General features: G+C 47.1%; 1 protein-coding gene across 1 annotated transcript in view; it reads left to right on the forward strand.

Moving 5' to 3' along the window:
- The window catches only part of Calhm4 (calcium homeostasis modulator family member 4), a 134,229-nt gene that overhangs the window by 33,360 nt on the left and 78,715 nt on the right, over nucleotides 1–22,154 (forward strand). The window contains exons 5-6 of the transcript XR_004517150.1: nucleotides 2,713–2,823; nucleotides 4,848–4,994. The gene's annotated coding sequence lies outside the window, so the exon portion shown is untranslated. The remainder of the gene's footprint in view (nucleotides 1–2,712; nucleotides 2,824–4,847; nucleotides 4,995–22,154) is intronic.

The following is a 22,154-nucleotide window of genomic DNA, read 5'->3' on the forward strand; positions in this document are numbered from 1 at the left end:
TCAAATTATATCCCCTTCGTGGCCAGGCATGGAGGATCCAAAGCAGGCTGTGTGGGAGGCCGGCAGTGGCCCTCTAGGAGTTTGACAAAAGGAAACTTCTTCACCTCTACACTCAAGGCATTGATACAGTCTGTAACATTCTAGGACTCTGCTTGTTAAACTTGTTGCTGCAGTGGGAGAAACTCAAGGAGACAGCCAAAGATCTGATGTTCTTTGCAAAGAGTCAGAAAATCCAGTCTTTGCATAAAAGATACAAATAGTTGCTTGGTGCTTCCTGTTGATGTGAACCTATAAAAGGAGCTATTTCTGGGAAATAAATCAGATTTCTCTTTGTCTCCACTCAGGTTTGAGTGTTCTTTCCTTTCTCAATCCTCACTCCCTGACTCAGGCATGTTCGTGTTGTGACGGCTGGACCGCCACAGGCTGTAACTGTCAGGTGCACACGGACAACTTCTCACACCGAGATCTTGAACTCGGTCACAATGTGCCGTGTTCGGTGCTCAGACCTAGAGAGAGGGGCCAGCAGGTGGTGAACGCGAGGTGCAGGCTTTGGGAGACCTGGAGACCCTCGCCCCACTGGTGATGCAGAGCACCTTGACACACCACTGGGGAACTCTCCTGTGGCCACTGCTGTTCCCTGTGATCCCCATCCCAAGAGGACCACTTGCTTTGTGTCCCCAGTGGAGAGTTTGCCATTTCTAGAGTGGGTAGAGCCATGACCATTCTTTATAATATTTTCTTCAGTTTTTCTTAAAGGAGTAAACCCTGCTGGGTTTCCCTGTGCTTCTGGTCATTGGTGAAGCTATCACAGGCCATTGTGTGGAAGGGGCATGAATTGTTCCCACATTTATGTACTGATGGCTGTTTTTCTGTTTCTAGTGTTGACTTAAAAGTGAGGCCGCTGTGACCTCTCTTACACACCTGCTTGTATGGTAGAGACTGTAATTTCTTGAGGGAGATACTTAGATGAGAAATTGCTCAATCATAACTGCTGAGGTATGTTTAATTTGTTTTTTTTTTTTTTTGGTACAAGGGATTGAACTCAGATCCTTGCACTCACAAGGCAGGTGGTGCAACCACTGAGCTGATTCCCCGGCCCTAATTTTAAAATTATTAAAATGTGTTTGGAAGCAGTTGTCTTCAACAGAGCTTGAGAATTTTTGTTGTTGCTCTTTTTTTTTTCATTTTCTTTGCTTGTTTATTTTTTATGAGAACTGTGAAATTATCCTAGAATGTTCAGTGCTTTGTGATTTGATTTTGTATAGTCAGTATGAGGACAAGCTGTTTATATTATATAAATTCAAAATTTTTGTTTTGGAGAAAATGTAAAAAGGAGCACCTAAAAATCACCTAAGATTTAAGTAATGCAAAAACCCTTTCAGTTTCTCTTTCTGTGTGTCTTAGTCAACACACCTTGCATTGTATTTACCATCATGTAGAAACTGATCTCCTTTCAGGAATTTCATTGTTTCAGTTTTGTTTTTGATCTTTGAAATGAGGTGGCTGCAAATATGCTACTACATATATCTATTCAGGATCTGGATATATTAGTATGGAAAGATACTTGTTCATTTTTTTTTCTAATTTTTTTTGTCATAGAATTTGAACCGGGGACTTTTCATTGATCTATATTTCCATTGATCTATATGTTTTAAATTTTGTTTTCTTTTTATTTCGCTAATTCACTAGTAACTAATTCACTAACGAATGTACTATTTCAGCCAAGCTGGGCTTAAATCTGTGATCCTCCTTCCCCAGCCTCCTGAAGCTCTGGGATTGCAGGTATATTACATCCTCATGTGGTTATTGACAATAACTGCACATATTTATAGTGTACAATGTGCTGTTTTGATCTGTAGCTCCATTGTATACATAGTCCATCCGGTTATATACCCACAGCCATCCTAACCCACAGTTTCCTTTACGTTGTATAGGAGTAAAACTTCCCAGGAAGTTGTGAGAGTTCAAGCCACTTGGGGCTTGCTGTGCTGTCAAAAGATGAAGCCAAGGTGTACACAGAACTCCGCCTGACCCAATCTCTTAGGAGACTCCAGCAAAAACTACAAAAATAAATAAATAAATAAATAAACAAACAAACAAACAAATAAATAAATATCCAAACAAAAGAAAACCCAGCAGTGAAAGTAGGCTTTCATTTATTCTGGTGTCTGGGCCATCTGATTTAATCTTTGTGTCTGGTGTTGCAGTATGAGACTGTTTTGATTGCTGTCACTTTATAATATACTTTGAGATCAAGTGTTGTGATGCATCTACCTGTGATCTTCTTGTGTAGAAATGGGAATGCATTTTGTAGTGCTTTGTAGTTCCATATGAATATTCAGATCACATTTTGTATTTACAGGAAAGTGTCACTGATGTCTCCATAATTGTGATAACTCTTTTCCCTTCTCCTTGTGCCATGATTTTCAGGCAAAAGAAGAATTTGGTTAAATTTTCCTATGTATTCATTGTTGTTGATGCTATTATATATTAAGTTGTTTTTTATGTATTGGGGGATAGTTTATATGTATAGAAATGGAATCTATTTTTCCATGCAGAATTTATATCCTGAAACTTCACTGAACTCATTATTTCTAACAGATTTTTAGTGAGAGTCTTAGGTTTTCTGTATACAAGTATGTGTCCTGTGAAAGTAGGTAACTTTTACTATTTCCTGTCTGATATGGATGTTTTTCTCCTGGCTCATTTCAGTCTCTGGGACTCGGGTAATGTGTTGAATGGAAGATGCCCTGTGGGAATCCTGGTCTTATTCCTGAAGTTAAAGGAGAAACTTTCAGCTTCTACCCTCTGAGCAGCCGTCAGGTATGGGCTTGTCCTGCAGGACGTTTCCTGTTTTGAGCTCTATTCCTTCTGCACGTGGTGTGTGAGCAGTTTCTATCGTGAAACAATGTAACACTGAAGTTTTGCAAATGATTTTTTTCCAAAGATACTGAGGTGTTATAATTTTTTGTAATGTGGTATTTCACACTGAATGGCCTGTGTATATTGGACCATTCTTGCACAGGTGAGGTCAGTCCCATCGCATTGACTGTGGCATTGGAGCCTTTGAATGTGCTGTTGAATTTAGCTGATATGTATTTTGTCAGCGTTTTTCTGTCAGTGTTCACTAAGAATATTGGTCTATATGGTGTTTCATTTTGTTTTGTTTTCAGCACATCTTTGTCTACATTATCAAGGTGATTCTGCCATCTAAAATGAATTTGGAAATAGTTCTTTTCCATTTTCTGAAGGACTTGAAAAATGTTTGATATTCACTCAATATTTGATAAAATTGACCAAGGCATCACTCTTATCCTGGGCTTTATTTTTGCCTTTGCTGTTTGCATTGTGCAGTTTAGATTGTTGACTTATACCTTGTGTTAATTACTGGTCTGTTCATTTGTCTGTTTTTCCTTATTTACTCTGGGCAAGTAACACCGAAGAGACCCCCTACCATTAGAAGTCCCTTCCCATTTCTTCTCAGTATGAAATATTCACCATAGGGAATATTCAACATCTACTTGTTTTGGTATTTTGAAATTGATCTAGTCAGAAGAGTTCTTACATATGTATATATGTAAATGTGCCCATATATATACGCATATACGATAGCTCTATGAGTAACATCTTCAGGTACATACTCTTTTAAGGCACAGTATTGGGGTGGTGGTCAGTGCTAGAGGGAAAGCATTGGATAGTAAATCCTTAAAGAGATGGTTCTGTAAGTTTTCCCCAAGTGGAAAGGCATGGATTTCTAGACTGCAGGGTTGCATCAGCTGATAGAACAGTGGAAGGATACAGACCCCCACTGGGGTGCATCAAGGTGAGATTTGGGGACGCTAAGTTGAGGGAGAAAATCCTAAAGTTTATCAGACAGAACAGACATACCAAAGATAAAGAATCAAATGGCTCTGAACATCTGAAAAATAACTGGAAGTTGGGTGATTGTACTTTCCCAGCTGTATCTTATACACATTCTTTATGAAGAAGCTTCTAAAGTATGTATTCTTCCAGAAAAAGGAGTAGGCCAAGAAAGGGAAGTAATGGGTTCAAGGGTATAAGGGGCCCCGGGCGAGAGACTGGAGAAAGGAATCCCTAAGCTAGGACAAGAAATCTCTACCACAGTGATGACAGAAGCAGCCCTTCCGTGGTAGGATTAATCATGGATTCAAGGTTTAGAGAGGAAGACATTTTTTTTCTTTAAGTTTACTGGTACTTTTTAGGTAAAGAGAAGAAGACATTTAAAATGTTCACAAATTGTGAATCCCCAAGGTTCTACTGGAATCCAGCTGAGCTAAGACTCATTCCCAAAGTCTTGGAAATTCTTTCCTTCAAGAGGTGGAGGTTCAGGCCCTTCCTTGTGTATGTGTACTGGTCCATGTAATTCATCTAAAATGTGAAGAAAGAAGTGAAAGTGATGATATGAGTCTCAAAGTCTAAAGAGAAATGAGGGTCTGGAAGATTGCTTGAGTGTAGCTGAGGTGGAGGCTGTGTGTGGAAAAGCCTTATCTTCCTTATCAGGAGTCAGAAATTTAACCTCCACCAAAACATCAGAGAGAGGCTGAATGAGCTTGTTACTCAGGAAGTGCAGTGAACACTGGAAGAAGTGGTTGCAAGAGTGGAAAGGAGGAAATGGCAGCAAAAGGGGGACCTACTGGAGGTTGGCCAGGGGATGGGAAGGCAGATTTGCACTCTAATTTTACTCCTTGAACAGTTGGCATGAATTCAATGTAAAACATACATTAAAACAAAAAGAAGAAAGAGTATTACTAAAATATTCATGGAAAGGTGTGGAAAGGTTGTGTAAATGTCTGTGTTCCTAATCAGCGCTATGCATTTTTTTGCAGTGCCTAATTCTCTGCCTCCAAAGTGGTCATTACAGCTACAGAAGAGAATGCAAAATCATCCTTGACCAGAACCACAACATGTGCTCCTGTAGGGAACCCTTTCATGTTCAGAGATGAGATGGGATCTCTAGTCCTCCATCAGCTCTGGTGACTGCTTTGTTTTCTCTATTGATTCAAATTGTGTAAAATATTCTAGATACCGCATAATTTCTTTCATTGTCTTTTCCTCTGTTTGCAATGCCACTAAAAATTTTAAAGTGGGAATTAGTTTTCTTTAATAAATATATATCACCTACTCATAACGTGATCACAGTCTGGAGTCCAGGAACTATAACCAGAACTATAACCAAATAGCTCTAATGCCGCGAGACTGTGCTGAGATCAATTCGTGCGCATGTCGGAGAAATGGCCCAGTGGTAATTTGCCTGGGAGTTGCATCAGGTGTCTATGGTTGAAGCAAGGTGTACGTTGACTAATTGAGGAGTAGAAGCAAGGTGCTAAGGAACGCTTTTAGAGAGCATGACCACCGAAGAGGTTGTTGGAGTCTAGTTTGCTTACCAGGCATAATGAAGTGGAAAAGCATTTGAGAAAAAAGCAACAGCATATAATAAGGCACAGAGGCATGAACAGCATTGGAAACTCATGAACCACAGCAGTTCCACATTCCCCTGCCATGGGATGTGAGAGCTGGAGAGAAAGGCACAGGCCGGGTCACAGGAGGCTTCATTTGTCATCACAGGGAATTTATTCTCCAATGTAGATCATGAAAAGACAGTATAGAATTTGGTGATATTATCAACTATGGATCAGTCATCATTTAACTTTGTATTATGCCTGTTTTATATAAACAGAGAAAGGCAGTATAGTATAATGAACCACTGTAAACATAGACTTAATTTTTACAACGTTTAAATGTGAGTTTATTAAGAGAAGTTTCAAGTATAAACAAAAGAAAAAAATAATGATAAGGAAGCCCAAGGTACACAGGTCAGCTCAACAGCCATGGACTCCTTGCTGATCTTCTCTGTTCCTCCCTTCTGCTCAGCTCCTAGATTGTTCTGAGGCACATCCACTATATTGTATCACTTCCTCTGTAAACATAAAAGTGTATCTCAAAAGTAAACCTTAAAGAACGCACACCACTGCCATCATATGTAAAAGTACTGCTCCCAAACATCCTGTCAGCATTTTTATTCCCCCTTGCCTGATAAAAGTAACAGTGTGTGAATTGAGAGTCAAATCAATTTCATATATTCCAAGTTTGAAGTGTCCTTAAGTATCTGAAGTATATTTAAGCCGTTCTTTTTTGTAAAAATTTAATTTATTTTTAATTTTTTAAATTATGGGGAAATATCTATAACATGAATTTTACTATCTTAAATATTTTTAAGGGTACATTTCAGCAGTAATAAACTCCTTCACATTGTTGGGCTTTCACCTTGCAAAGCTGAAATTCTAACTCCCAATTTCCCCTTTCCTGCCTCCCATTCCCTACCTGCCTACCCTCCGTCCACCTCCATGGATGTGACTACTTCCAGGTACTGCGTGTGAGTGGATCACCTCGTGTCTCTTCTGACTGCCACATTCATGTAGCATATTGTGCTCAAGTGTTATTCATCCTGTGATAAGAATCAGAACGGGCTTCTTTTTTAAGGGTGATTTCATTTTACGTATATGTACATTTTCTCACCTGTCCATTGATGGCCACTTCAGTTGCTTGTACATTTTAGCAGTTACAAATCATGCTGACATGGAAATGGACACACAAATATCTCTTGGAGACTCTGCTCTCAATATATTTTTTTTTTTATTGAGTTTATTGGTACATTTAGGGATACAGTACAGTTACATTCATTGTTGGGATCATGTACCTTTACATGGCAAGTCTTGATTCTCATTTTTTTCCCCTTACCTCTGCCCTCCCTTCACCCCCTCCTCCCCTCCCCATCTACAAACACTTTATTTTCATCTTTTCATTCTCTCACATTTTTTTCTTTTCCCTTTTTGTTCTTCCCCTACGTATCACACCTTCCCTACACCTTTAGCTCCTTTCCTCCCATTTCTAAATGTCAGTAATCTTATTAGAATCTTATGCATTGTTGCAGAATATTCACACCAGGGAAACTATTTGGTATTTACACATGTGGGACTTATTTATTTCACTTAGGAGTATATCTTCAATATGTATCCATTTTCCTATGAATGAATCTATTCTCTCGCTCTTTATGGCTGAGTAATATTCCATTTTATAGAAAAACCACAACTTCTTTATCCAGTTTCCAACGGATGGGCAAATAGGTTGTTTCCAAGATTTAGCTATTACAAACTGTGCCGCTATAAACATGGGTGCACATACTTCTCTGTGATATGATTCTTTTAGTTCTCTTGGAAAGATACCCAACAGAGGGATGGCTGGGTCAAATGGAACCTCCAGTCCAAGCTCTTTGAGGTATCTCCATATTGATTTCCATAGTGGTTGCACTAGTCTGCACTCCCACCAACAATGGAGGAGGGTTCCTTTCTCCCCACAACCCCGCCAACATTTGTTATTGTGTGATTTCTTGATAGCAGCCATTCTTTGTGGGGTGAGGTGGAATCTCAGTGTTGTTTTCATCTGCATCTCTCGAATGACCAGTGATGTGGAACATTTTTTCATATATTTTCTTGCTGCTTTCACTTCTTTGTATGAGAAATGTCTGTTCATTTCGGATGCCCATTTTTGGATCGGGTCTTTATATTTGGGGGGACTGATTGTTTTGAGTTCTTTATATATCCTTGATAATAGTCCTTTGTCTGAGGTACAGCTGGTAAAAATTTTTTCCCACATTGTAGATTGTCTCTTAGTTCTGCTAATGGTTTCTTTTGAAGTACAGAAGCTTTTTAGTAAGATGAGATCCCAGTTGTTGATTCTTTCTGCTAGTTCCCGTGCTACTGAGGATTTGTTCATAAAGTCTTTTCCTATACCAATGTCTTCCAGAGTTCTGCCTAACTTACTTTCCAGCAAGTTTAATGTTTCTGTTTTAATATTTAGATCTTTAATCCATTTGGATTTTAATTTAGTGCATGGCGAAAGATAAGGGTCTAATTTTAATCTGTGACAGGTTGATATCCAGTTTTTCCAACACCATTTATTAAAGAGGCTATCTTTCCTCCACTGAGGATGGTGAGCTCCTTTGTCGAAGATGAGGTAGCTGAGTACATCTGCATTTGTTTTTGTGTCTTCCAGTCTGTTCCATTGATCCTCAGGCCTATTTCTTTGCCAGTACCATGCTGATTTTATCACAGTGGCTTTGTAGTATAGTTTCAAATTGGGAATTGTTACACCTGGTGCCATGTGACTGTTGCCTATAATGGCTTTTGCTATTCTAGGTCTCTTGTGGTTCCAAATGAATTTTTGGATTCTTTTTTCTAGTTCTGTGAAATATAGTGTTGGAATTTCAATTGGCATTGCATTGAATGTATATAGCAGTTTCGGTAGTATGGCCATTTTCACTATGTTGATTCTTCCTACCCAGGAGCAGGGGATATCTTTCCATTTTTTTATATCCTCTTCGATTTCTTTTTTCAGAGTGCTGTAGTTTTCAGTGTAGAGATCTTTTGTTTCTTTTGTTAGATTGATTCCTAGATACTTCATTTTTTTGGATGCTATTGTAAAAGGAATTTTTTCCCTTATTTCTCTTTCTGTCTGTCTGTTATTTGTGTATAGAAAGGCTATTGATTTTTGGGTATTCACCTTGTATCCAGATACTTTACTGAATCTGTCAATTAAGTCTAGAAGTTTTTTGGTGGAGTTTTTTGGATCTTCAATGTAGAGTATCATATCATCAGCAAATAATGATAGTTTAACTTCTTCCTTTCCTATCTTTATTGCTTTAATTTCTTTCTCTTGTCTAATTGCTGTGGCTAATGTTTCCAGAACTATATTGAAGAGAAGTGGCGATAGTGGGCATCCTTGTCTTGTTCCTGATTTTAACATGAAGGTTTTCAGTTTTTGGCCATTCAATATGATGTTGGCTGATGGTTTTTCATAAATAGCCTTTATTAAATTGAGGTATAGACCATCTATTCCAATTTTTTGCAGGGTTTTTATCATGAATGGGTGTTGAATTTTATCAAATGCTTTTTCTGCATCTATTGAGAGGATCATATGGTTTTTGTCCTTGACTTTGTTAATATAATGTATTACATTCACTGACTTTCGTATGTTGAACCACCCTTGCATCTCTGGAATAAATCCGACTTGGTCATGATGGATGATCTTCTTAATAATCCTCTGTATTCTGTTTGCTAGTATCTTATTAAGGATTTTTGCATCTATATTCATTAAGGAGATTGGTCTGTAGTTCTCCTTTTTGGTTGTATCTTTCTCTGGTTTGGGAATCAGAGTGATACTTGCTTCCAGGAATGAATTTGGAAGTATAGCTTCTCTTTCAATTTCATTGAAAAGTTTGAAGAGTAATGGTAGTAGTTCTTCTCTAAATGTCTTGTAAAATTCAGCAGTGAATCCATCAGGGCCTGGGCTTTTCTTTGTTGGTAAGTTTTTAATTACATTTTCAATTTCACTGATTGTGATTGGGGTGTTTAAAATGTTTTTATCTTCTTCGTTCAACTTTGGTAATTCATAAGTATCTAGAAATCTGTCCATTTCTTCTGTGTTTTCCATTTTATTAGAGTACAGGTTCTCAAAGTAGGTGTTCATGATCCTCTGGATTTCTTTCGGATCTGTTGTGACTTCGCCTTTTTCATTCCTAATTGCATGGATCTGAGCCTTTTCTTTCCTTTTTTTGATAAGATTAGCTAAGGGTTTGTCAATTTTATTTATTCTTTCAAAAAACCAGCTCTTTGTTTCATTTATTTTTTGTATCGTTTTCTTAATTTCAATTGCATTGATTTCTGCTCGGATCTTTATAATTTCCTCTCTTGTTCGAGCTTTGGGTTTTTCTTGCTCTTGTTTTTCTAGGAGTCTAAGTTTCATCGTTAAGTTGTTTATTTGAGCCCGCTCTGTTTTCCTAGTGTGGGCATTCAATGTTATGAATTTTCCACGTAGAACTGCTTTCATTGTGTCCCAAAGATTCCTGTATGTTGTATTGGCATTCTCATTTATTTGTAAAAACTGTCTAATTTCTTCTTTAATTTCCTCTGTAATCCATTGATTGTTTAGGAGAGTGTTGTTCAGTTTCCATGTGCTTGTGAAGTTTCTATAGTTTCTTGTGCTATTGATGTCTAGTTTGATTGCACTATGATCTGATAATAAACAGGGGATGACTTCAATTTTTTTGCATTTATTTAGACCTGTTTTGTGAGCCAGTATGTGGTCTATTTTGGAGAATGATCCATGTGCAGCCGAAAAGAATGTATATTCTGGTTTTTGGGGGTGGAATACTCTATAAACATCTATTAAGTCCATGTGTTCCAAAGCTTGGTTCAGTTCTATTATTTCATTGTTGATTTTCTGCCTAGTAGATCTGTCAATTTGTGATAGTGGGGTATTTAAATCCCCCACTACAATTGTATTAGTGCTTATTTGGTTTTTCATGTTACTTAATATTTGTTTTATATAGTTGGGGGCATTTATATTTGGTGCATATATGTTTATGATTGTCAGCTCTTCCTCTTGAATTGTTCCCTTTACAAGGATGTAGTGTCCTTCTTTGTCTCTCTTAATGAGTTTTGGTTTGAAATTTACTTTATCTGAGAATAAGATTGCTACCCCTGCTTTTTTCTGGACTCCTGACGCATGGAGAATTGTTTTCCATCCTTTCACTTTCAGTCTATGGACTTCCTTTTGCACTAGGTGTGTTTCTTGTATACAACATATTGTTGGATTTTGCTTCTTAATCCATTCTGCCAATCTGTTTCTCTTGATTGGTGAATTGAGGCCATTAACATTGATGGTTACAACTGATATATTTTGACTTATTCTTGTCATGTTTTTGTCCATTTGTTGACTCTTTTTACTTTTTCTCCCATCTCCTTTTAGTTTCTTGCCTTGCCTATTTGATTTGGTCTGTTGGGCCTCATGTTATTGTGAATTTCGTTGTCCTTTTCTAGGATATTGTTTAGAATTCCTTGCAGTGCTGGTTTGGTGTTCATGAAATTTCTCAGGTGCTCTTTGTCGTGGAAGTATTTTATTTCCCCATCTATTTTGAAAGAGAGTTTTGCAGGATACAAAAGTCTAGGTTGGAGATTCTTTTCTTTTAGGACTTGGAATACCTCACTCCAGGCTCTCCTTGACCTAAGGGTTTGTGTTGAAAAGTCTGCTGTGATTCTAATGGGCTTCCCTTTGCATGTGATTTGTTTCTTTTCTCTTACTGCTTGTAGTATTTTGTTTTTCTGTTGGATTTCTGGAATCTTGATTATTATATGTCTAGGTGTAGATTTTTTTTGATCGTGGCTAGTTGGGGTTCTATATGCCTCACTTATCTGTATGTCTAATTCTTCCCTTCTGTTTGGGAAGTTTTCTGTCATTAATTCTGTGAAGAGCTTTTTTATATCATTTGTGTTTTCTCCTGTTTTTTCATGAATTCCTATCAGTCTTATGTTATTTTTCTTTGTATCGTCTAGGAGTTGTTGGATTGATTTCTCATGATCCCTTACTGTTTTTAATAGACCTCTTTTTTCACGGTCACTGACTGCTATCCTATCTTCTATATCTGAAATTCTATCTTCGCAATCTTTTATTCTGTTTCGTACACTTTCAATAGAGTTTTTAATCTCCTGGATATCTGTTTGAATCTGTTTTATGGATTCCATTTCTTTCCTCTGTTGGGCATTCATTGTTTCCATGTCTTTCTTATGCTGAGTCTTCATGGCTTCTATCACAGTCTTGAGCTCATCTATTTTTTTCTCAGTTTCTGCTCTAGAGTCTCGAATCATGACTTCTATTTTGCTCATCATCTCTCTGGCTAGCTGGGAAATTATTTCTGATTTGAATTTTTCTAGAGCCTGATTGATCAATTTTGTTACCTCCTGTGCTATGGGTCCAGGGAGTCCTGTTGGTTCACTATCAGACTTTTCATCCTCATTTGTCCTACTATTTGCTATTGGTGAACTGGATATTTGTTTTTGTGTCTTGCTTAAGTGTTTTCTCATTTTTATTTTTATTGTTGGGTTGTCCTTCTTTAATTTCTGGGTATTACTTAAATCTTCCTAATATAGTTGCGTTTTAGCTTTTGAGTTTCTAATGACTCATAGACATTCTCGTTTTCATAATATCAGAGAAAACAACTCTTTAAATCAATCACCACTCTTTGTCCCAATTGATACATTCAGCAGCCCAATAGGATCAGGCACAGCTTGCCAACTGACCACTTATGGTAGTCATTAATGTATCACCTTTAACTCATGTGAATTAGATTAATTTCAAGAAGCAGCTCATAGTATGTTTGCAGTGAATATTCTTTTCAATATGGCATCTTTACCATTTAGGATGGGGGGTTCGACTTAGAACAAGAGGATTAGATAAGTGAAAGAATTAGAGCAGGTTTGAAGTGAATCCAGAGGTTGTAGAATTACCTTACTATCTTTACAAAGCTATTAAGTTCAGGGGGGATAGAGAGAGTGCAGGAATAAGGACAGGAATATATCCCCTTAACAGTAACAGGCGCTTGCCTTCCCTTGAAGGTACAGAGCCATGAGTGAGGTAAAATGACTGGAGAAAAGAACATAAAGAGAAACCCGTCCTAAAAACAAAAAATAAAAAAAGAAGTCTGAGTTCTTCAGGAACTGGAATAAAAAGGGAGATGAGGGACACTATGGTGGAGCAAGAGACTGAGTTGGAGAGACAGGACAGAAAAAAGAAAGAAATTTTAGGGTGGAAAGAGGAAAAAAGAGACAAGAGAGAGGGAAAGAAAAAGAATTTGAAGGTCCTCTTTCAGGCTATCTCTGATCTCATATTATACCACATGCACAGTCATATGCGGAACCCAATCCCCTGGTTATAGCTAGCCAATGGCTGTTCCTCACGACTGAGACTGAACACAATCTACAAAGCCTAACTTTAGTTTCCTTACCCTCAGGGTTGAACTCCACTCCGTTCTATTACAGGTTTCCCCTGCCCTTTCTTTAAAGATGATCAAAGTTCGGAGCTCAGAAAACTACCCTTCATGGGAACCTATGCCTCTGCAGAGTTGGTCTAAGGACTGGCCCGATCAGGAGTTTTGAGAACGGGGGGGGGGGTCGTGTGGGTGTTTCAAGGGCGCCCGCGCGGCTACCTTCCTTCCTGGGTCTGTTGTCGCGCAGGCCGGGAGCTCACGCGCACGCCGCCGGGTGATCGCAGACAGGCAGGTAGGCAGGCAGCTGAAAAAAACCCCCTCTGGGGTCCTTGGGTCCTTCCTGGGTCTGTTGTCGCGCAGGCCGGGAGCTCACGCGCACGCCGCCGGGTGATCGCAGACAGGCAGGTAGGCAGGCAGCTGAAAAAAACCCCCTCTGGGGTCCTTGGGTCCTTCCTGGGTCTGTTGTCGCGCAGGCCGGGAGCTCACGCGCACGCCGCCGGGTGATCGCAGACAGGCAGGTAGGCAGGCAGCTGAAAAAAACCCCCTCTGGGGTCCTTGGGTCCTTCCTGGGTCTGTTGTCGCGCAGGCCGGGAGCTCACGCGCACGCCGCCGGGTGATCGCAGACAGGCAGGTAGGCAGGCAGCTGAAAAAAACCCCCTCTGGGGTCCTTGGGTCCTTCCTGGGTCTGTTGTCGCGCAGGCCGGGAGCTCACGCGCACGCCGCCGGGTGATCGCAGACAGGCAGGTAGGCAGGCAGCTGAAAAAAACCCCCTCTGGGGTCCTTGGGTCCTTCCTGGGTCTGTTGTCGCGCAGGCCGGGAGCTCACGCGCACGCCGCCGGGTGATCGCAGACAGGCAGGTAGGCAGGCAGCTGAAAAAAACCCCCTCTGGGGTCCTTGGGTCCTTCCTGGGTCTGTTGTCGCGCAGGCCGGGAGCTCACGCGCACGCCGCCGGGTGATCGCAGACAGGCAGGTAGGCAGGCAGCTGAAAAAAACCCCCTCTGGGGTCCTTGGGTCCTTCCTGGGTCTGTTGTCGCGCAGGCCGGGAGCTCACGCGCACGCCGCCGGGTGATCGCAGACAGGCAGGTAGGCAGGCAGCTGAAAAAAACCCCCTCTGGGGTCCTTGGGTCCTTCCTGGGTCTGTTGTCGCGCAGGCCGGGAGCTCACGCGCACGCCGCCGGGTGATCGCAGACAGGCAGGTAGGCAGGCAGCTGAAAAAAACCCCCTCTGGGGTCCTTGGGTCCTTCCTGGGTCTGTTGTCGCGCAGGCCGGGAGCTCACGCGCACGCCGCCGGGTGATCGCAGACAGGCAGGTAGGCAGGCAGCTGAAAAAAACCCCCTCTGGGGTCCTTGGGTCCTTCCTGGGTCTGTTGTCGCGCAGGCCGGGAGCTCACGCGCACGCCGCCGGGTGATCGCAGACAGGCAGGTAGGCAGGCAGCTGAAAAAAACCCCCTCTGGGGTCCTTGGGTCCTTCCTGGGTCTGTTGTCGCGCAGGCCGGGAGCTCACGCGCACGCCGCCGGGTGATCGCAGACAGGCAGGTAGGCAGGCAGCTGAAAAAAACCCCCTCTGGGGTCCTTGGGTCCTTCCTGGGTCTGTTGTCGCGCAGGCCGGGAGCTCACGCGCACGCCGCCGGGTGATCGCAGACAGGCAGGTAGGCAGGCAGCTGAAAAAAACCCCCTCTGGGGTCCTTGGGTCCTTCCTGGGTCTGTTGTCGCGCAGGCCGGGAGCTCACGCGCACGCCGCCGGGTGATCGCAGACAGGCAGGTAGGCAGGCAGCTGAAAAAAACCCCCTCTGGGGTCCTTGGGTCCTTCCTGGGTCTGTTGTCGCGCAGGCCGGGAGCTCACGCGCACGCCGCCGGGTGATCGCAGACAGGCAGGTAGGCAGGCAGCTGAAAAAAACCCCCTCTGGGGTCCTTGGGTCCTTCCTGGGTCTGTTGTCGCGCAGGCCGGGAGCTCACGCGCACGCCGCCGGGTGATCGCAGACAGGCAGGTAGGCAGGCAGCTGAAAAAAACCCCCTCTGGGGTCCTTGGGTCCTTCCTGGGTCTGTTGTCGCGCAGGCCGGGAGCTCACGCGCACGCCGCCGGGTGATCGCAGACAGGCAGGTAGGCAGGCAGCTGAAAAAAACCCCCTCTGGGGTCCTTGGGTCCTTCCTGGGTCTGTTGTCGCGCAGGCCGGGAGCTCACGCGCACGCCGCCGGGTGATCGCAGACAGGCAGGTAGGCAGGCAGCTGAAAAAAACCCCCTCTGGGGTCCTTGGGTCCTTCCTGGGTCTGTTGTCGCGCAGGCCGGGAGCTCACGCGCACGCCGCCGGGTGATCGCAGACAGGCAGGTAGGCAGGCAGCTGAAAAAAACCCCCTCTGGGGTCCTTGGGTCCTTCCTGGGTCTGTTGTCGCGCAGGCCGGGAGCTCACGCGCACGCCGCCGGGTGATCGCAGACAGGCAGGTAGGCAGGCAGCTGAAAAAAACCCCCTCTGGGGTCCTTGGGTCCTTCCTGGGTCTGTTGTCGCGCAGGCCGGGAGCTCACGCGCACGCCGCCGGGTGATCGCAGACAGGCAGGTAGGCAGGCAGCTGAAAAAAACCCCCTCTGGGGTCCTTGGGTCCTTCCTGGGTCTGTTGTCGCGCAGGCCGGGAGCTCACGCGCACGCCGCCGGGTGATCGCAGACAGGCAGGTAGGCAGGCAGCTGAAAAAAACCCCCTCTGGGGTCCTTGGGTCCTTCCTGGGTCTGTTGTCGCGCAGGCCGGGAGCTCACGCGCACGCCGCCGGGTGATCGCAGACAGGCAGGTAGGCAGGCAGCTGAAAAAAACCCCCTCTGGGGTCCTTGGGTCCTTCCTGGGTCTGTTGTCGCGCAGGCCGGGAGCTCACGCGCACGCCGCCGGGTGATCGCAGACAGGCAGGTAGGCAGGCAGCTGAAAAAAACCCCCTCTGGGGTCCTTGGGTCCTTCCTGGGTCTGTTGTCGCGCAGGCCGGGAGCTCACGCGCACGCCGCCGGGTGATCGCAGACAGGCAGGTAGGCAGGCAGCTGAAAAAAACCCCCTCTGGGGTCCTTGGGTCCTTCCTGGGTCTGTTGTCGCGCAGGCCGGGAGCTCACGCGCACGCCGCCGGGTGATCGCAGACAGGCAGGTAGGCAGGCAGCTGAAAAAAACCCCCTCTGGGGTCCTTGGGTCCTTCCTGGGTCTGTTGTCGCGCAGGCCGGGAGCTCACGCGCACGCCGCCGGGTGATCGCAGACAGGCAGGTAGGCAGGCAGCTGAAAAAAACCCCCTCTGGGGTCCTTGGGTCCTTCCTGGGTCTGTTGTCGCGCAGGCCGGGAGCTCACGCGCACGCCGCCGGGTGATCGCAGACAGGCAGGTAGGCAGGCAGCTGAAAAAAACCCCCTCTGGGGTCCTTGGGTCCTTCCTGGGTCTGTTGTCGCGCAGGCCGGGAGCTCACGCGCACGCCGCCGGGTGATCGCAGACAGGCAGGTAGGCAGGCAGCTGAAAAAAACCCCCTCTGGGGTCCTTGGGTCCTTCCTGGGTCTGTTGTCGCGCAGGCCGGGAGCTCACGCGCACGCCGCCGGGTGATCGCAGACAGGCAGGTAGGCAGGCAGCTGAAAAAAACCCCCTCTGGGGTCCTTGGGTCCTTCCTGGGTCTGTTGTCGCGCAGGCCGGGAGCTCACGCGCACGCCGCCGGGTGATCGCAGACAGGCAGGTAGGCAGGCAGCTGAAAAAAACCCCCTCTGGGGTCCTTGGGTCCTTCCTGGGTCTGTTGTCGCGCAGGCCGGGAGCTCACGCGCACGCCGCCGGGTGATCGCAGACAGGCAGGTAGGCAGGCAGCTGAAAAAAACCCCCTCTGGGGTCCTTGGGTCCTTCCTGGGTCTGTTGTCGCGCAGGCCGGGAGCTCACGCGCACGCCGCCGGGTGATCGCAGACAGGCAGGTAGGCAGGCAGCTGAAAAAAACCCCCTCTGGGGTCCTTGGGTCCTTCCTGGGTCTGTTGTCGCGCAGGCCGGGAGCTCACGCGCACGCCGCCGGGTGATCGCAGACAGGCAGGTAGGCAGGCAGCTGAAAAAAACCCCCTCTGGGGTCCTTGGGTCCTTCCTGGGTCTGTTGTCGCGCAGGCCGGGAGCTCACGCGCACGCCGCCGGGTGATCGCAGACAGGCAGGTAGGCAGGCAGCTGAAAAAAACCCCCTCTGGGGTCCTTGGGTCCTTCCTGGGTCTGTTGTCGCGCAGGCCGGGAGCTCACGCGCACGCCGCCGGGTGATCGCAGACAGGCAGGTAGGCAGGCAGCTGAAAAAAACCCCCTCTGGGGTCCTTGGGTCCTTCCTGGGTCTGTTGTCGCGCAGGCCGGGAGCTCACGCGCAGGCCGGGAGCTCACGCGCACGCCGCCGGGTGATCGCAGACAGGCAGGTAGGCAGGCAGCTGAAAAAAACCCCCTCTGGGGTCCTTGGGTCCTTCCTGGGTCTGTTGTCGCGCAGGCCGGGAGCTCACGCGCACGCCGCCGGGTGATCGCAGACAGGCAGGTAGGCAGGCAGCTGAAAAAAACCCCCTCTGGGGTCCTTGGGTCCTTCCTGGGTCTGTTGTCGCGCAGGCCGGGAGCTCACGCGCACGCCGCCGGGTGATCGCAGACAGGCAGGTAGGCAGGCAGCTGAAAAAAACCCCCTCTGGGGTCCTTGGGTCCTTCCTGGGTCTGTTGTCGCGCAGGCCGGGAGCTCACGCGCACGCCGCCGGGTGATCGCAGACAGGCAGGTAGGCAGGCAGCTGAAAAAAACCCCCTCTGGGGTCCTTGGGTCCTTCCTGGGTCTGTTGTCGCGCAGGCCGGGAGCTCACGCGCAGGCCGGGAGCTCACGCGCACGCCGCCGGGTGATCGCAGACAGGCAGGTAGGCAGGCAGCTGAAAAAAACCCCCTCTGGGGTCCTTGGGTCCTTCCTGGGTCTGTTGTCGCGCAGGCCGGGAGCTCACGCGCACGCCGCCGGGTGATCGCAGACAGGCAGGTAGGCAGGCAGCTGAAAAAAACCCCCTCTGGGGTCCTTGGGTCCTTCCTGGGTCTGTTGTCGCGCAGGCCGGGAGCTCACGCGCACGCCGCCGGGTGATCGCAGACAGGCAGGTAGGCAGGCAGCTGAAAAAAACCCCCTCTGGGGTCCTTGGGTCCTTCCTGGGTCTGTTGTCGCGCAGGCCGGGAGCTCACGCGCACGCCGCCGGGTGATCGCAGACAGGCAGGTAGGCAGGCAGCTGAAAAAAACCCCCTCTGGGGTCCTTGGGTCCTTCCTGGGTCTGTTGTCGCGCAGGCCGGGAGCTCACGCGCAGGCCGGGAGCTCACGCGCACGCCGCCGGGTGATCGCAGACAGGCAGGTAGGCAGGCAGCTGAAAAAAACCCCCTCTGGGGTCCTTGGGTCCTTCCTGGGTCTGTTGTCGCGCAGGCCGGGAGCTCACGCGCACGCCGCCGGGTGATCGCAGACAGGCAGGTAGGCAGGCAGCTGAAAAAAACCCCCTCTGGGGTCCTTGGGTCCTTCCTGGGTCTGTTGTCGCGCAGGCCGGGAGCTCACGCGCACGCCGCCGGGTGATCGCAGACAGGCAGGTAGGCAGGCAGCTGAAAAAAACCCCCTCTGGGGTCCTTGGGTCCTTCCTGGGTCTGTTGTCGCGCAGGCCGGGAGCTCACGCGCAGGCCGGGAGCTCACGCGCACGCCGCCGGGTGATCGCAGACAGGCAGGTAGGCAGGCAGCTGAAAAAAACCCCCTCTGGGGTCCTTGGGTCCTTCCTGGGTCTGTTGTCGCGCAGGCCGGGAGCTCACGCGCACGCCGCCGGGTGATCGCAGACAGGCAGGTAGGCAGGCAGCTGAAAAAAACCCCCTCTGGGGTCCTTGGGTCCTTCCTGGGTCTGTTGTCGCGCAGGCCGGGAGCTCACGCGCACGCCGCCGGGTGATCGCAGACAGGCAGGTAGGCAGGCAGCTGAAAAAAACCCCCTCTGGGGTCCTTGGGTCCTTCCTGGGTCTGTTGTCGCGCAGGCCGGGAGCTCACGCGCAGGCCGGGAGCTCACGCGCACGCCGCCGGGTGATCGCAGACAGGCAGGTAGGCAGGCAGCTGAAAAAAACCCCCTCTGGGGTCCTTGGGTCCTTCCTGGGTCTGTTGTCGCGCAGGCCGGGAGCTCACGCGCACGCCGCCGGGTGATCGCAGACAGGCAGGTAGGCAGGCAGCTGAAAAAAACCCCCTCTGGGGTCCTTGGGTCCTTCCTGGGTCTGTTGTCGCGCAGGCCGGGAGCTCACGCGCACGCCGCCGGGTGATCGCAGACAGGCAGGTAGGCAGGCAGCTGAAAAAAACCCCCTCTGGGGTCCTTGGGTCCTTCCTGGGTCTGTTGTCGCGCAGGCCGGGAGCTCACGCGCACGCCGCCGGGTGATCGCAGACAGGCAGGTAGGCAGGCAGCTGAAAAAAACCCCCTCTGGGGTCCTTGGGTCCTTCCTGGGTCTGTTGTCGCGCAGGCCGGGAGCTCACGCGCACGCCGCCGGGTGATCGCAGACAGGCAGGTAGGCAGGCAGCTGAAAAAAACCCCCTCTGGGGTCCTTGGGTCCTTCCTGGGTCTGTTGTCGCGCAGGCCGGGAGCTCACGCGCACGCCGCCGGGTGATCGCAGACAGGCAGGTAGGCAGGCAGCTGAAAAAAACCCCCTCTGGGGTCCTTGGGTCCTTCCTGGGTCTGTTGTCGCGCAGGCCGGGAGCTCACGCGCACGCCGCCGGGTGATCGCAGACAGGCAGGTAGGCAGGCAGCTGAAAAAAACCCCCTCTGGGGTCCTTGGGTCCTTCCTGGGTCTGTTGTCGCGCAGGCCGAGAGCTCCCGCGCAGGCCGGGAGCTCGCGCGCACGCCGCCGGGTGATCGCAGACAGGCAGGCAGCTGCTCTCAATATTTTTAAGGGGGTGTTTTACCAAGGTGAAGTTGCTGTATTTTATGGTAATTTTGCTTAAAAAAATTTTTGTTTGAGGAGGGCCAGGGATTTAGCTCAGTGGTGCCACTGCCTGCCTAACAAGGGCAAGGTCTTGAGTTTGATCCGGGGTACAAAAAAAATTTTTCTTTGAGGATTCACCATAATATTCACCACAGCAGCTGTACCATTTTTACCTTCCCACTAACAGTTCACAGAGCTCAATTTCTTCATATAATTATTAATTTCCATAGAAACTGTATGACTTTCATACTCATATATAGTTCAACGTTGCCCCTATTGATTACTAATAAAAATCAGTGGCTTGCACTAGCCATCCATGACAAAGGACTGGCCTCTGTCAGCTACACCAGCACTGGTCATCCTAGTGCCCCACTTTCTGTCTCTCTTATTTCTGTCTTTTAGATTTTTTTTCCTCAGGCCTGTGTTGTACACTGAGTAGTAGACTGGAACCTGTTACAGAGGTTTCCAGTAATGTTTCAGGGGTCCCCAGTATGCAGGGTTATGAGGTGGGAAGAGGGGAGGATCCCACCTACAGAGAAGGGTCTGGCTCTGAACAGCAGAAAGCTGACACTGTCCCCCAGAATGGTAGGATGAAACTGAGTCACCTTATCAGGGGTCCGGAGAATCCTTTGGCTCCACTTGTCATCACTGGTCCTCACCTTAAACTGTGAAGCAAGATTGGAGGTCTTCCAGAAAATGAGGGTGAGCATACTTTCTGCTCTGGGACACAAACCATACTCCAAGCTCTGATATCCCCAAAGCAGCAGATAACCCAGGCTTCAGACTGAATGATCATACATATCAAGGAGGAAACACATGACCTTTGCTTCACTGATTCTCCTCAAAGGCACCAACACAAAACAGATGATATTCTGACTGGCTGCCCTAAACTAAGTTGCCCTATGAACCATGCACATAATTTCCTTCAGTCCACAAAGGCAAGGGGGCAATTCGACTGTACGCTCTGTTATGGAGCTCTTCATTTCCACAGATAGCTTTCATTCTGAAAATGCTGCAAAGCTAAAACTATGAAGACTCACTTGGTGATTGTCCCAGTGACATCAAAGAAATGAGGAAAGCTTGCTAAAGCCATTATTGAAAAACAATCCAAGTAAAAGCAAAATCTGGAAAATAAGTAAAATTGCTCAGAAATAATTTTTACTGCCACACTGAATGCTAAAAACTGAAGAAAAGAAAAAATTGTCACCCCTATTGGCAGGAGTCCCCCGGAAAACGAACCAAACAAGCTATAATCTGTGACTAATTCATAGCTGCCTAAGTCACTTCACATTGCAGACTGTCTGGAAGAATTCCAGGTCAAGACCATGTACTTTTCAACTCACGAGGTGGCTGAAAAATTGGCTTTTAAAATTTCTCTGAGCACCTGTGAGTAGTATTTATCAGGAGGGTGTCAAATCAAAATGAATGAATGAGGTTTAAAAAGAAAGTTTCCAAACTGGTGGCTTAGGGGGCAGTTCATCACCAAGAATGCAACTTTCCTTACAGGAACTCAGGCAGCTGACACTTGACAAAGATTTGTCCTCTGTACCCTAAATAAAATGGAATTGACAGATGAACCAGTGATGTGGACAAAGCTGTAGAGATAAAATTTTAGAATGAAAAATTGGGGGGATTATATAGAGTATTTTTCAACTGATAAAATTATGACACTTGAAAATTCGATCTGATGCATGAAGAGGATGCTAAGGTAGAGCAAATGGAATTAATACGCATTCGTAGAGTGGGGTGTGGTGGCACAGGCCTGTAGTCTCAGTACTCTGGGAGGCTGAGACAGGAGGCTCACAAGTTTCAGCCCATCCCAGGCAACTTAGCAACATAGCAAGGTCGTGTCTTAAAACAAAAAATTAAAAAGAGCTGGGGATGTAACTCAGCATGAACACTTTGGGTTCAAGCCCCAGTACTACAAAACAATAACAATAATAATAATTCTCCAGTTTCCACAATCTCATCAAGGACCTTACCATATCAGTTATCCCTCCTTCTCTTCCACTGGCTCTTGCTCCTAAGCCTAAAAGCATTTTCAAGTTTACCAACTGCAAAGAATGGTCCCTTGACACTTCCTCCCAACAGTCCACAATTGCCTCCCATCCCGTCACAGGCGAACCTCTAAAAATAATGATGTGGCAGAATGCTCCCCAGCTCTGAAGGAGCTTTGGGGGACTTGGGGGACAATGACAATACCTTTTTGAAAGATTGGGTATTTTATGGAAGGCACACATTGGCCTCATACTGGCACCCCTGAAACGTTACTGGAAACCTCTGCATAGGCTCCAGTACTCAGTGTAGGCGAGGGACGGGGTGGGGGTGGGGGGCGGCAAATACCAAAAACCAAAAACCTAGGAGATCTAAGAGCAATAGAAAGACGACCAGTGCTGGTGCAGTCAACAAA

This window comes from Fukomys damarensis, unplaced genomic scaffold (genome assembly GCF_012274545.1).
Source record: "Fukomys damarensis isolate Sample0158 unplaced genomic scaffold, DMR_v1.0_HiC HiC_scaffold_14, whole genome shotgun sequence".
In the NCBI taxonomy this organism is placed as follows: Eukaryota; Metazoa; Chordata; class Mammalia; order Rodentia; family Bathyergidae; genus Fukomys; species Fukomys damarensis.